Here is a 14,483-nt window from a genome sequence, read left to right as displayed (position 1 = left end):
CATCCGCCATTGTCCCGGTCCATTCTTAGACTTGAGTCCGTCATCCTTAATCGCATCCTGGATGATGCATTAGGCTGGGTCCGGGAAGACAAATCGGGCCCACATCATGGTCCCGATTCCCTCGTGTGGGGGCGCCTAGTGGACAATGCTGGGCTTGCTGATAATTGGGCCACCAGGACTTATTTCTTCCCCGTCCATTGGGCTCAGTCTGGGCCTTAGATCTCTTTAAAACAGGCCATAGACCCAGTGTGTCGTGCCACATGTCTGGGGGGAAAACAGGGATAACAACAATCAAGATACCTATCACAATACCTTAATTGTAATTTATCACTCTACTTAGAATCCTAAACTATTAAATGAATATCATTCCTAAGATGATAATATAATAATGCAAAACCCTAATTATCTGTCGTCTAAACAATATTTTACAAGATCCATGAATAGAAGCAATTTAATATATGGGAATATAAGAAATAAAATTTATCAATGCATTCAAGATCTCATGTCTGGGATTTTGAAATAACCCTCAACTACAAAGAAAAGTACTCCATAAACAAATTCATATTCACAAACATAAATATTCAATGAAAATAAAGAAGTTTTGAGAAGAAATAAAAAGTAGATTGAAGAATAAAGATGATGATGTATTTTTCTCCTCCTCTGCTGCTCTAGCCTCTAAAATTTGCACTCCAAAGTTATATTAAAATTTAATCCTAAAAGCCCTTTCAAAAATACATTTAAAATTCAAAAATTAAGGAAAAATCGATCGCCAGCCGCGACCAATGTTTCTTGGCAGCCACAGCCACTGGAACATGTATTTTCTAGAAAATCGAGCTTCAGCCGTGGTATGGGAAATTTCTAGCCGCGGCCAATGCGTTCTGTCCCCCAGGGTTGTGGCCTGGGATAAGGCTGGTCACGGCCGTAGAAATTTTTCTATTTTTTGGTTTTCATTAGCTGCAGCCATTGATGGTATTTTAATCATAACTTCCTCGATATAACTCAGAATTAGACGATTCAAAAAGATATGGAAAGTTAATAAAATATCTAAGACTTTTATTTCTTGAAAGATTTTCAAAAGAGCGTTGAAAAGTTATCAAAATCAAGTGTGAAGTTTCAGACTTGTAATTCCAAGCTTAACTATTGGTTGTAAAACATCTCAAATTCATTCTTTTTATCCAAATGTCTTGAAAATCCTAAAAGCACAAAATAAACTTGTTTACCGAGTTTTTTCGGAAACTAGAAATATATTAAGAGGCAAGAGCTAAAAATAAAGAATTAGAGATCAACAATCATAGTTTTTGCGTGGTTGGGGCGTTAATGAACCTTAGTCCAGAGTCAATTGTATTAGGCCTTAGAGAGATTTTGACAATGGAGTTTTCTACAAGTTTTAGCAGAGTAGTTGCTTACAAAAGAAAAATCTAGGACCCCTGCTACAATGCACAACTGGCCCTATTTATAGGCAGTCAAGCGCAGTGGGCGTGGGCCGGACTAATCCGGGCCAAATAAGGATGTAATCATGGTTTGCTTGCTAATGGAGTCATAATACAAAGAATGTTACATAATAAAATGTAGTTAAATTGGGCCCATTGGGCCGGCTTAGGCGTGGCCAAGCCTTACAGCTGCCCATTGTATATTAGCGCAGACTGGTCCACGTGGACTTCTAAGGGGATCCTAGGGACAGGATTTGTCAGAGTAGTGGCAGTACTCTTCCCTAGGAACAATGTACGTTTCATGCGTACCCTCTTCTACAGGTTAGTTGAGGAGACCAACTGCTGGATTTCATGGGGACAAGTCAGCATTAGGTCTAGCTAGGCTTGCCCTATCCAGATTTCTAGTCCAGGTTCGTTTACTAATGTCCCGATTCACTTACTAGAGTCCTGGTTCGTTCACCAGGACTCAGGTTCATTTGCCAAGATGGACATCGTGACACTAAGTAACTCCCCTGGATTCTTGATATGGTCTATCTCCATTGACTAGTTATTCTGCCACTTCAGTTGGCATCCCGAGGATATAGGTAGGTCGGGACCGGGAAGATGAGTCGGACCTGCATCTTAGTCCTTGTTCCTTCGTTATGCTCTCGCCCATCGAACGTTGTTGGGCTCGATGTTGCTTGGGCTATCTGGGATTTCATCCTTCCCCATTCACTAGGGTCAGGACCGGCCCGGACCCTTTAAGAGGGCCCACGGACCCATTGGGTCATGCCACGTGTCATGGGTGGATAACAGGGACAACATTTACCCCCCAAGTCTTCATCCATGTTTGCATGGTGGAGACTTGCCTCGCTCTCCCAGATCAATCTCAAATATCCTGGTTCATTTACCAAGAGTCGAGTTCATTTACTTGGAGGGCATTTGGGCGATCCCCATCCTTTCAAATTCTCAACATTTCAGACACGTGTCTTCAGGTAGACGGTGCGTCTGTGCCACTCGCGCCCTAAAGATCTGGAAATAATATTTTGATTGCCCAAGTGACCGATGGGTGTCAGTGCAATTCTCGAGGCATCCTATCTGTATGAAAAAGGTTTATTAGGTACTCGAGTGGGCTATTTAATGCTTCTGCACCATCTGGAACCGTTGGATGGGGATAGCCTTGAGATTTTCAACATGAACTGTTGGATGAGGTAGGCACGGATCATGGATTGACAAATCTGTGATTCAATATTCGATTAGGCCAATTAAAGCCTCTGCATCATCCGGAACCGTCGAATGGGGATAATCTTGGGATCCCCACTGTGGACTGTTGGATTAAATAGTTGATTTTTGCCCTATAAATACCTCGACAGGCTCATTTTCAAACTTTACACATTCCATATATTAAGAGCAAAAAATAAAGCTTTATATGTCACATTTTGCTGACGAGATTCTCTAGCGATTAATTCACCTTCATGTTCATCTGTTTTTGACTAGGCCTCTTCCCACTTAGCCATCAGACAGCTCTGTCCCAGTTCAACCAGCAGACGAACAGTTGCATCATCTTCTCAGATTTAAGATTGAGATTCTACCGACTTTGTCGCCTAAAACTTTACGAATCTCAAACCAGTACCTCATAGTAAGTTTTATGGTCATTTTCTCATCTTTTTGTTTATTTTTAGTTGTTTTTTATTGTCACGTTATTTCTACGACCATAAAATTATTATGGCTGTGACCACCCTGTTGGGTGGTTCTAGGTAAGATCGTGGTAGGAATGAACCATAGATTTTTCAGGTGATAACTTATATTAGTTTGGTTGTCCCAGATCAATTCGGACGCCCCAAGACTGTTTTGGGTGAGTTAGAAAAACCTTTAACCTTTAGCTCCCAACTAAAGATCTTAGGATCTCTATTGATCCCGGATCTGGGTCTGGAGGGGACCTCTCCAAGCAGTTTTAGGAGAACCCCCCGTACCTCAACTAATTTTCTTCGATTTTGGTGCTAACTGCTTGGTTCTCATTTTCTTTGTCGCTTCTAGGTCCCTGATCATGAGTCGCAGCGTGACTTTTTTACCAGAAGACGTTGTCCAGGCGGGCCCTGTAGTCCTGGAAGGGTCCAAACTTTCCACTGGCAACACGTGGGAAATGGACGTGGAGAAGATGAGTTTTGGAATTACCGGATGTTACACGAGCTGGAGAAAGCCCTTGGAGTAGAGGTGACTCTGGGACTTTTCTACAACCGACTAGCCCGAAAGAGGAGAAGGCCCATACTGGCGTGGGCATGTTCGGGGCCTGAAGCATAGGCCATATCAGCGTGGGAGCTACTCTTTCGCTCCACAACTACTTCGCGCGGTTCCTCAAGTTTGTGGGGATCGTGCCTTTCCAACTTCTACCCTAGGCGTACAAATTACTCGCAGGATGGCATATATTCTGCGCATCGAAGGAGATCCCGGCGCCCACTCCCGCAGAAGTGTTGTATTTCTACAAGCTGGAGCCGTAACTCAACTCCAAAGACAGGACGCGGGATAGATTTTATAGACTAAAAGTCCGCGGAGTTAGTTCGGCTCCATTCAGCACATGGAAGCACCCCCCGAATGTCAGGCATTATTGGTTCATGACATTCGGGTTCCTCCTAGAGAAAAACCCCACTTTGGTGCTGGACTTCCAGCGTGTAGGTAATTTATCCTTCTCCACTTTCTATCCAGCCTTTAGTTTTGTTTATTGGACACTCATAATCCTGGAAAACATGTCCATATGCTCAGACCCTGCTCAGCGAATCGATCTTGGAGCGAAAAAGATTCTATGCAACTCTGAGTGTAGAGGAGCTGAACGTGGGGGGCTTCGTAACTACAGAGAACCTTTGATTGGTCGGGATGATTGCCGTGAACCAGTCGATAGATGCCCCTAGCTTCCGAGGGCTGCAATGTGAGAGGGATCCTGCCCTGAGGGAGGAGCTGACCCATCCGCATCGAGGCAGTGGAGATCGCGACCAAGGCAGACGCGGAGAAGGCAAAGAAAGAGCAAGCCCATCAGGTGGAGAGGGCCGAGTCCGAAAAACTGGACACCCTTCTCGAGGGGGGGCAGCCTAACACTGGAGCTCCAGGAGCTAGCATTTCGGGGCAAGGTAAATTGCCTCTGATTTTAACTTATGCTCCTCATTTTAAGGGCTTAGTTAGGAATAGGCAACAGTACCAGAATTATTTGACTGGGACTGTCAACAACGTGGGGCTTCCTTGCCCCATTGTTATAGACACACTGACCTTCATGCACTCATCCTAGTTCCTACAATACAGTAGCTTTTTGGACCTAGATGACATGGGGGACTGAATTCATTCTTTCACCCTAAGGGAGTTCAGTCGTGCCCATTCTTTAGATAAGGGTTCGTCCCGGAAGACTTTAGACTTGAATATTTCTCTTATTTTTTACTTCTATCCCCATTCATGCATTTTACTGATTAGTTTCCTTTTCTATCTATCTTAGGTGATTCGGAGATGTCAAATCCTATGGCCAAGATGAAGGAGATGATCGAGGCCAGGGCGGCCGCAACCAAGGCTTCGGCGAAGAGGTCCACCAAGGGCCCGGCCAAAAAGAAAATTATGGAGCTGATTCTCAGGGATTTAGAGCCAGTTCGAGAAGCTTCTGAGATGGGTCCAGCTGCAAGTTCCATCTCGGTGGCACACACCGAAAAGGTCTCGCCCTAGCCTGCTCCTCTCCAAGTTATTAATTTGAAGCAAGAGCCTTCCAAAGGAGGAGGGGCGGCCAAGAGGAAAGCAAACTCGGTTGTCGCGGGGTCTTCGAAGCGGGCCAAAAGGACCAAGACAAAGGATCCAGCCCTAGCCGAGGAGCATTCCTCCAGGGAAAGCCTCATTGTTATGCATGAGTTCCTGGAGGCTTCAGAGCTTCCCGTCAATCCAGTCCTCCTCGAGGAAGGAGACATGGTCCTCTAGGAGGAGAGGATGAAAATGGTGTCCCAGGCTTGGGATGACAGCTGGGACAAACGGGATGAGGTGTATCGAGCGCTGACCATCCGATGGAAGGTGGAGTTTATCGAATGTACAGAGGCCTTCAATGCTCCCCAACAGATCGTGGACCGACTTGTAGTCGAGACCAGGTTTCGGCCTAAGTTGGGACAAGACACGGCCCCGCTTGCTGCGGATTTGTTGACCCAGATGGGGACTACCATGTCCAATCTTCAGCTCAAGTGATATGCCACCTTGGCCAGCTAGGATGCCCTTTTCATCTCCCAGGTCATTCGTCATCAGGCCACCGTGGTAAGCCACATTCCCGTCTAATCTTTTATTTTACCTTCATTATTCCTTGTAAATTTTCTAACTTTGATTTGTTCCAGGATGCCTTGTTGGCCCATAAGAACGTGGACTTGGTGGCCGAGATGGCTGTGAAGTTGGAGACGACCCAAATGGAGCTGGAGGGGCCGTTAATCAACGGGAAGCTGCTAGGGAGGCCCTTGCCAAGGAGGCTTCTCGGATTGAGGCTGAGCGTGAGGAGGCTGCCCGGGTTCGGGCTCAACACGAGGAAACTTTGTCCAGGAAGGACGTCGAACATAAGAAGTTGGTGGACAACCTGGAGGTGGAGCTACGTCGTGTTCGTGGCTTGGAGGCTTCGATCAAAGCCCTTCTGGAGGCGGCTGAGGCCCAAATTCGCCAGGAGCGGGAGAAGGTGGCAAACCTTGAGTCCTGGAACTAGGCTTTGGAGGGTATGGTTCAGCTAGAGATGAAGTGGAGTGAGGAGGCTTGCCAGGAGAAGGAGCAGGCTGACGAGATGTTGGCAGTCACTTTTGACGAGGCCATTTACATGGTCTGGCTCCAAGACAAGAACATAAATCTCCTATTCTATCCAGATCTGGCTGCAAAGAGGGCTTAATTTAAAGCCAAGGAGAAAACTGATGCGACACTCCTAGTTGGGGATGAATAAGGTGAGAATGCTCCGGATGTCCCTGATGAGAACAAAGCCTAGGCCTGGGCCTCTGTATTTTAGTTAGGGCTTCCTTTTTGTTTTTGTAGTTGTATTATATTTATGGGCGTGGATGCGTCCAAGACAATTTTTATCATTCATATTTATATATTGAACTTTCTATACATAATGTTTTCCACTTTATATTTGTTTATTCTTTTTCTAAATTCTCTAAGTGTTTTATCACTCTGCATGAATGCAAGTTGAATATTGGGTCCTATTTCCAATGGCCAAGACCACCAGGGAAATATTGTAGAAGGTATTTAACCTATCCTGAGACCCACGTTCGTGTCTTGACGACCTGAACCGTTTTGGACTTTATCAATATAACTTAATTTATTTATCCTGACTCTATGGTTCAGGTTCCAACAGCCTGGACCATTAGAGATTTGTTTTAGTTATGACTTAATTATTTAACTCGTTCCAAACCCGAGGTTCAGGTTCTAGCTGCGTGGACCGTTAAAGAGTTAATAATTGTCGTCTGATTTATTTGTCCTGACTCTGGTGTTCAGGTTCCAATGGTCTGGACCATCAAAGATTAATTGATTAGCTTATTTCGAACCCGAGGTTTAGGTTCCAACGGCCTGGGCCATTTATAAGACTAACTTTAACCAATTTGAACCTAAGATTCACGTTTCAATGGTTCTAGGCCACTCTAAGGAAAACATGAATATGGATTGGTTATTCGGGACCACGTTAGGTCTGGACCAATTTTTAGGAGTTAGGTTTCGAACCCCCGGACCATACCAGTCCGGGTTAGGATTGGGCTTTGAGCCTTGTATCCTTTTAGGTTTTGAACCCCTAGATGTTATATTATTTTAAATAATATAATGTTAGATTAAATAATGTGACAAAATGTGATTTGACACACAAATGTGATTTGTCACACCTTGTAACATATTATTGAGAGTCACAAAAATTAGACACATGTGTGTGCCCAAATGTGACATATTTTGGAGTTACAAAATGAGTTACAATTTTGTAACTCCCAAATATTACCCAATAATGTGTATATTATATGTTACACATTTGAGATTGGATTTCATAAAGTCATATGTGAAATGGCTGATAGAGATGTGATTTTAACACTCATAATGTGTATGGAAGTTACAAAATCAAGTGGGAATGAATTTGGAACGTTTTGGAAAATTTGGAAAAATTGGTTGCTGGAAAATGGCCTTGGGCCGCGGCACATGTTTGTTAGGCCGTGGCCCAAGAGAAAAAACACTCTGTGGGCCACGACGCATGTTTCTCAAGCCGCGGCCCAAGAAGAAAAAGCACTCTGTGGGCCACGGCGCACGTTTGTCAGGCCGCGGCCCAAGTGGTTGGCAGCATATTTCAATTTTCGGTTTTATCCAATTTTGAATGTTTCCAACAGCCAAATAACTCCCAAATATCTATTTTAATTTCATAAACATCCAATTAATCATTGGTAATAGCCATGGGGGTTGGTGGAATTTGAAATTCAAAGGATGTCTCAAAACTCTATAAATAGAAGCCTAATGCTCACTTGTAAGACACACCATTTTCCATCCACAAAGCACTTGGCTGGAAAATACACCATAGAGGCTTGATAATTCCAGAGAGCTATTTCCTAGAGAGATCCCTTAGTGCTTAGAGAATAGGGGGAAATAAGCTTTTGGACAAAGGTCTTGAACCTTGTTCAAGTTGGTGATCCCACTACTCTACACTTTGGTTGTGTGAGAGTTTGTTCTTTTTATTGGTTTTATTTTTATTCTTTTGATATTGTTGATCTTATTTACTTGTATTATTATTGTTTTGAGTTTGTAATCTTCTTCTTCTACATCTTTCTATTTACTTGTATTTTGAGCAATTGAGTTGTAATATTTCTTTAGTCTATATTATCTTATCTATTGTATTTTTTCATAGAGTTGTATTTTGGTTTTTCCATATTTCCATTGAGTATACAAATATATTCTATAACAATCAAAAGCTTATTTTCATTTTCAATGGAAGGAGAAACCATAGAGATCTTGTGAGGATCCAACTTTGAAAAGATGGTAAGATAAGGTAATGTTCTTCTTTTGTTTTCTTAGAAGATCTAATGGTTTTCATATAGTGATAGAAATGAGAAGAAGAAAATTTTATAAATAAGGTACATTGTTTTCTAATCTCCTTTGTTTTTTCAAATATGGTGGTTAGATTAGAAGATAATTTAATATCTTGAGTTTTTGTTATATGTGATTAATGTGTAAACAATCTAGTAGATTATTGGGTAATATGCTAGCATGTTATAGAATTGTCTTATTATGAGATAATGATAAATTATTAAGATGACAATTTTATGAGTTTTATATGACATGCCTATGTATTGATTTTGTGAATCAATAGAATATATCATTATGTGGATATGTGAATATTTTATGACATTTGTGATATATTTACAATATTATTATGAGATTAACAATGCATGCTAATATGATGGATATATGTTGACAAATTGTGTGAAATTTCTTTGAGACATAATTATGTTAATATATAAATGTATATTGATTTATACATGAGAATTATCAAGATTATTATGATATTCCATATAATATGATTATTAAGGTGATAATAATGTAAATATTTTTATCATATATTATTGAAATGTGATGAATTACCATTTATTTGGTAAATAAAGAGAATTATTTGAGAAATTAAATTTCTCATTTAAGTGTTGATCATCTCATTTTATGAGATAAGAAAATATGAACCTAAAGGGGTTACATCTTTTAATAGTTGTGTATTGCCATTGTAAGAAAAATGGATCAAGGTGGATTAAAAAATTGTGGGATGACATATTGACTCAATAGACTTGTAGTCTAGAGTGTGGTCAAATGAAATATATTTGAGAATTATTTAGTGACAATAATTCTTAAATATTCAATGAGGAGACATTTCAAAATTTGAGAAGCAATTTTTACACCAAAGATGAATTAAAGAGAACTTTATTCATTTTGGTAAAAGATGGTGATATGTTTAAATTAATCTCAACGAGGAGATAATTTTAAACAAAAGAAATCAAAGTGTTTAAATAAATCAATGAGGGTTTATTTTCTTTGATTTAAAGTGTTTTAAAATTGACATCTTCATTTTGATTTTGATGAGAAAAAAAAAGGATGTCAAATTGGTGTTTTCAAAAGAATCTTAAAGAGACTCTTAAGAAATACACAAAAGTTGTTTAAGTGATTTTAAGATTATTTAGACAACTAAAATTAAAAATTTGTGATTATTTGTTTGAGAAATTCTCACATTACATTTGTGTTCACATTTTTATTTTGTGAAATACATAAAAGAAAGAAACTAAGTGAAAGTTGCTTTGAAAGAAATGTGCATTGCTTTAGAAAGCAAATAAATCAAGATAAAACATCGAGGTTTTTATCTTGATCTATTGAGAGTTTATCATGTGTCTCAGAAGACTCATGATGAACTTTGAGAATTATAAGTCTAGATTTATCTTGGAGGATAAGGGACTTAATAGAAATGAAGAGATTTCTATTTTTAAAAAAAATGATATTGCTTTGAAAAAAAAGTGCATTGCTTTAGAAAGCAAATAAATCAAGATAAAACATTGAGGTTTTTATCTTGATCTATTGAGAGTTTATCAAATCTAGACATGATTGGTGTCTAAAGTTATTGTTTTGTAATATTTTGATTCAAGAAGGAATCAATTTAAAACATAAAGGAGAATTCTAGAAACAAATAGGTTTCTAGAATTAATATTCAAATGTTTATCTTGGATATTAAACTATAAATAGTGGGGTGTTGACTATAGTCAAAATCACTATTTTAAAGAGATAACTATTTTAATCAAATTATGGTTAGCAACAAAGTTTGAATAAAATAATGAGAGTGTCTAAGTATGCATACATGATAAAAGAAATGATTCAAATGGAATCATTTCTACATCTCAAGGGATGGGACTTAGACTCCCTAAAGAGATTCACGGTTGATGGTAACCTATCTTAATACTAGTCACCTGTTTACCGAGATTTTCGGAAACTATACTAATGAATATTAGACAAGACTAATGATATGGAATTTAGAAGATAAAAACAGGATTTTTATGTGGTTGGGGCGTTAATGAGCCTTAGTCCACGAGTCAGTTGTATTAGAGCTTGGAAAGTCTTTTACAATGAAGTTTCTCTCTATGTTTTGACAGAGTGACTGTATACAAGTCAAAGAGAGATTGTAACGCCCTGGTTACCCCAGAGCAGTTACGGTGAACAGTGAACCAGAAATTTGACTCGCTACCCGAGTCCTTTGGTTAAAAACGTGATCTAAGTGTTATTAACAGGCTAAGGTATAAAAACCAGTAAAAAGGAAAGGATATTTTGCATTAAGTATATAAATTGCTCATGAGCAATTCAAAACGTTTACAAGATGTTTACATTACAAAATGGTCGCTATTGTTTCAAATTTACAAACCCCGCCGACCTAAGCGACAAAAATAGGGTAAACCCCTAGTCCCTCTGAGAACGCCCTAACCGTGGTGGTCAAGCAACCAAATATGTACACAACACCACCTCAGCTCTCCACTCAGGGTTGGGTGAGCTTCTCTTTCCCTTTACCTGCACCACATAGCACCCATAAGCCGAGGCCCAGCAAGAAAACACAATGAAGCATGACATAATATCAGCAATGGTCATAATAACCATTCCGGACTATCAGTCCATAACAGATAGGTGACAGTAGCAAAAGTCACAAAAGTGGGTACAGTTTCCTTTAGCCATGTGACGATAGGGTCACCAGGGCTTAACTGATAAGTGATTCTTTCATAGGTTTGGTCAGGATAGGTGCATGGTGATTGGTCACCAACATAACCTTCCTCCCGACTCTAGAGTCGTAACTATGGACAGCGTCCCCTAGCCATGTGACAAACAGTCACCGGGGCCATATGCCCTGACTATGAACATCTGGTCTTAGACCAGGCAAGCGCTTATAAGTTCTTCGACCTTAGGGTCGGTCCAGCATTAATACCATAGAGCCATTCGATGCTGATATTGATTAGATCTAATCTTCAGTTGGCCCGGCGTTCACAACGCTCTGCCATTTCTGACCATTGGGTCAGTGTCCCTGACTAGTTAGTGCCATAAACAAGTAATCAACATTCGCTAGCATTTAATATGCAATCCATGTCCACATACATCAACCAACATGCTTCAATAACAAACCATGCATGTCATATACAGATACGGGGTGCAACTGTATCCATACACTGTTTTCTTACCTCAGGTTCGAGCGAGAAATACAACAAGGACGATCCCTGAGAATGATCGATCTTTTAGTTCCTTAGCGGTTACCTAGTCACAACCAATGATAACCTCCGTTAATAGGAATCCACATAAATAGGGTCTTAACCTAAGCACCACTCTCGGGACCTCGAAACATGCCCACAAGGTGAGTAAATTCGATCCCGGACCTTAAGGATTGAAACCCCAAGTCAAAAACCCTGAAAAACACTCAAAACGGGACTTAGAAGGAACAGGGTAGCGCTACAGCGCTCAACCCCTAGCGCCCCAGCGCTATCCTCAGAACCACCCATATGCCAAAAAGCCTCCTGAGGAGCGCTGTAGCGCCCTAAGGTGGGCGCTATAGCGCTACCTCCAGACCCAAACTCCCCTGAACCGACCTTCTTCAACTCCTTCGATTCTAACTCGATTTCCAAGCTTCCAAATCCTATTATTGATGCCAAATGAACCCAAAAACCATCCCAACACACCCCAAACATCACAAGCATGGGAACCCTAGCCAAAACTCCCAACAAAACCAAGAATTCACCCTAGAAATCTCAGCTGCAAAACAAAACCAGAACAAGGCAAACCAGAGAAGCCCATGGTTAGAAACTTACCCAAAGTTCAGCTTCTGATGCTCTTCAATGATGGAACACACTCCCAAACTCCCAAGGCTTGATTCCTAAGCTTGAATCCTCAAAGTTGGTTCAAAAACCACAAAGAAAGGTGAAGAGAAGAAGGTACGGGAGAACTCTTAGGCATGCTCTGTTTTTCCACTATCTTCTTCGGCTATCAAAGGATATATCTATCCTAGGGGTGAAATGTCCATTTTACCCCTAGGTCAATTAATAGTTTCTAAAATCTCCCAAGGGCATATTTGGTACTTCCCTCCTATCTCATTAACCATAATTAACGCTCTCCAATTCTCGTTATTATCAATAATCTCAAACACCAATAATTCACAACCCGTTACCCTTTAATACACGGTAACGCTCTAATCATTAAAATTACCCCGAGACTCAACCCAAGCCCCGACACTTAAACCTGTTGTGACTAAACCGCTAATCAATATTCTAAGATCGTCTCATGCCAAATAGCTCGAACAAACCCACATTATAATGTGGTCTCAACACATATCATCGACATGCATACAATTATACTCTCAACGAGCCAAATGACCATCACACCCCTGTAATTAAAATGTGGACCCATATGCATGCATTTAACATCATATTATAATATAATTCTCATGAACATACATAAGCACATTTAATGGCATAATTAAACAGTTATGGCCCTCCCGGCCTACTAATCCAGCCATTAAACCATATTAGGGAATCCGGGGCATTACAGAGATCCTTTTTCCAGTGATTTATCGCCTATATTTATAGGCTCATAGGAACACTGGGCCTGGGCCGGGCATGACCCGAGCCCATCAAAGATGTGGATACTCTTGGCTTCTCTGGCGGAAGCCCAATACAAAAGATAAAAATACATAGGTCCAAGAACAATTAAGGCCCAATGGGGTGGCCCAAGAACTATATCTCGCTCGACAAAATGGTGCTTTTGGTCTGGGCACTCCGAGTTACGAGGTAGATTCAGGGGACAAAAGCCAGTCAGTGTACTAGCAGCGCAGGTCTGAACTAGCGGCATCCAATCCCGAGGTGGCCTTTTCCGCAGGTGAAAAGTGGGGACAACCCCCATGCGTCGTGGGGCGACTTCAGGGTCATGGATGCTTTTCCTTGCCAACCGGGAGGACTTGACCCAGGTTCGTTTACCTCTGTCCCTCTTCGTTTACCAAAGGCCCGGACCGTTTACCAGGCTCCGGGATCGCCTTTGCATACACTCTGACCGTAATCCCAGCTGACCATACGTCTCTTGAGTGACTGTCCTGGATCACTTTCCCGGACACCATCCGGGTCTGAAACCACACTTGGGTCGTAGCCCTTGGTTACTCCAGCACTAAGCGGGCCTGGGCTGGGCCCATATCCAAACGCCTAGACCATGGGCTTGGACCATCGTCCTGGGCCAACGACAGGAAATGGGGATAACATTTACCCCCAAGCCTTCACCTGGGTCCGCGAGGTGGAGGCTTGCCTTATTCCCGAATGCTCCACAGTTGCCTTCCCAGTTCCTGCTTGAAATCGTGGGTCCATGGCAAAGGGCAATGACGCTGGCCGCATACTGAGCCCGGACCATTTACCAGTGTCCGGGTACGTTTACCTAAGTCCCATTTCGTGGCAGGGGTACACGTGTCACCAGGCGATTGCTGCAAAGATGGTACTTGACCTCGAAAGGTCACCTGACCACCTCAAGGGTCGCTAGGCCTAGGCTAGTGCGTCGGCACAGATTCCAAAGCGTCCCATCCGCACGGGGGTCCTTCATTAATACTTATGTGCTGATGTGGACCGTAGGATGGGGCGACCTTTGACATTCGCCTCTCTTGGGCCGTTAGATCTGAAATGGCGAGGATCTAGCTTAAGAGTGCTCATAAATTCCTCTGCACGATTTTGGACCGTTCGATGGGGAGATTTCTATTCGCTGGATCAGAGGCCAGGATTTGGGCCTTTATAAATACTCCCAGACATTCATTTGACACTTTTACACTCTCGAGTCATTTCAAGAACTGAGAAGCTTTGTATGTCCGAAATCGCCGACGATATCCTTCACCGCCTGCTTACTCTACCCCGTCGTCTATTTCCAATAGTCCCAGTGTCTGCCCCTCCGCCTGAGCGCATGTCTTGGGCCTGCCCTATCGACGAGTTCCTGAATTGGCTTCACCAGTTCAAGAACGAAATTCTGCCATTCTTACCGTCTGACAACCACCATCCTCTACGGCCAACAACTCACAGTAAGTCCTTCTAACCT

This window comes from Humulus lupulus, chromosome 2 (assembly GCF_963169125.1).
Source record: "Humulus lupulus chromosome 2, drHumLupu1.1, whole genome shotgun sequence".
NCBI lineage: Eukaryota > Viridiplantae > Streptophyta > Magnoliopsida > Rosales > Cannabaceae > Humulus > Humulus lupulus.
The sequence above is the reverse complement of the archived record's forward strand: the minus strand, read 5'-3'. Positions refer to the sequence as shown.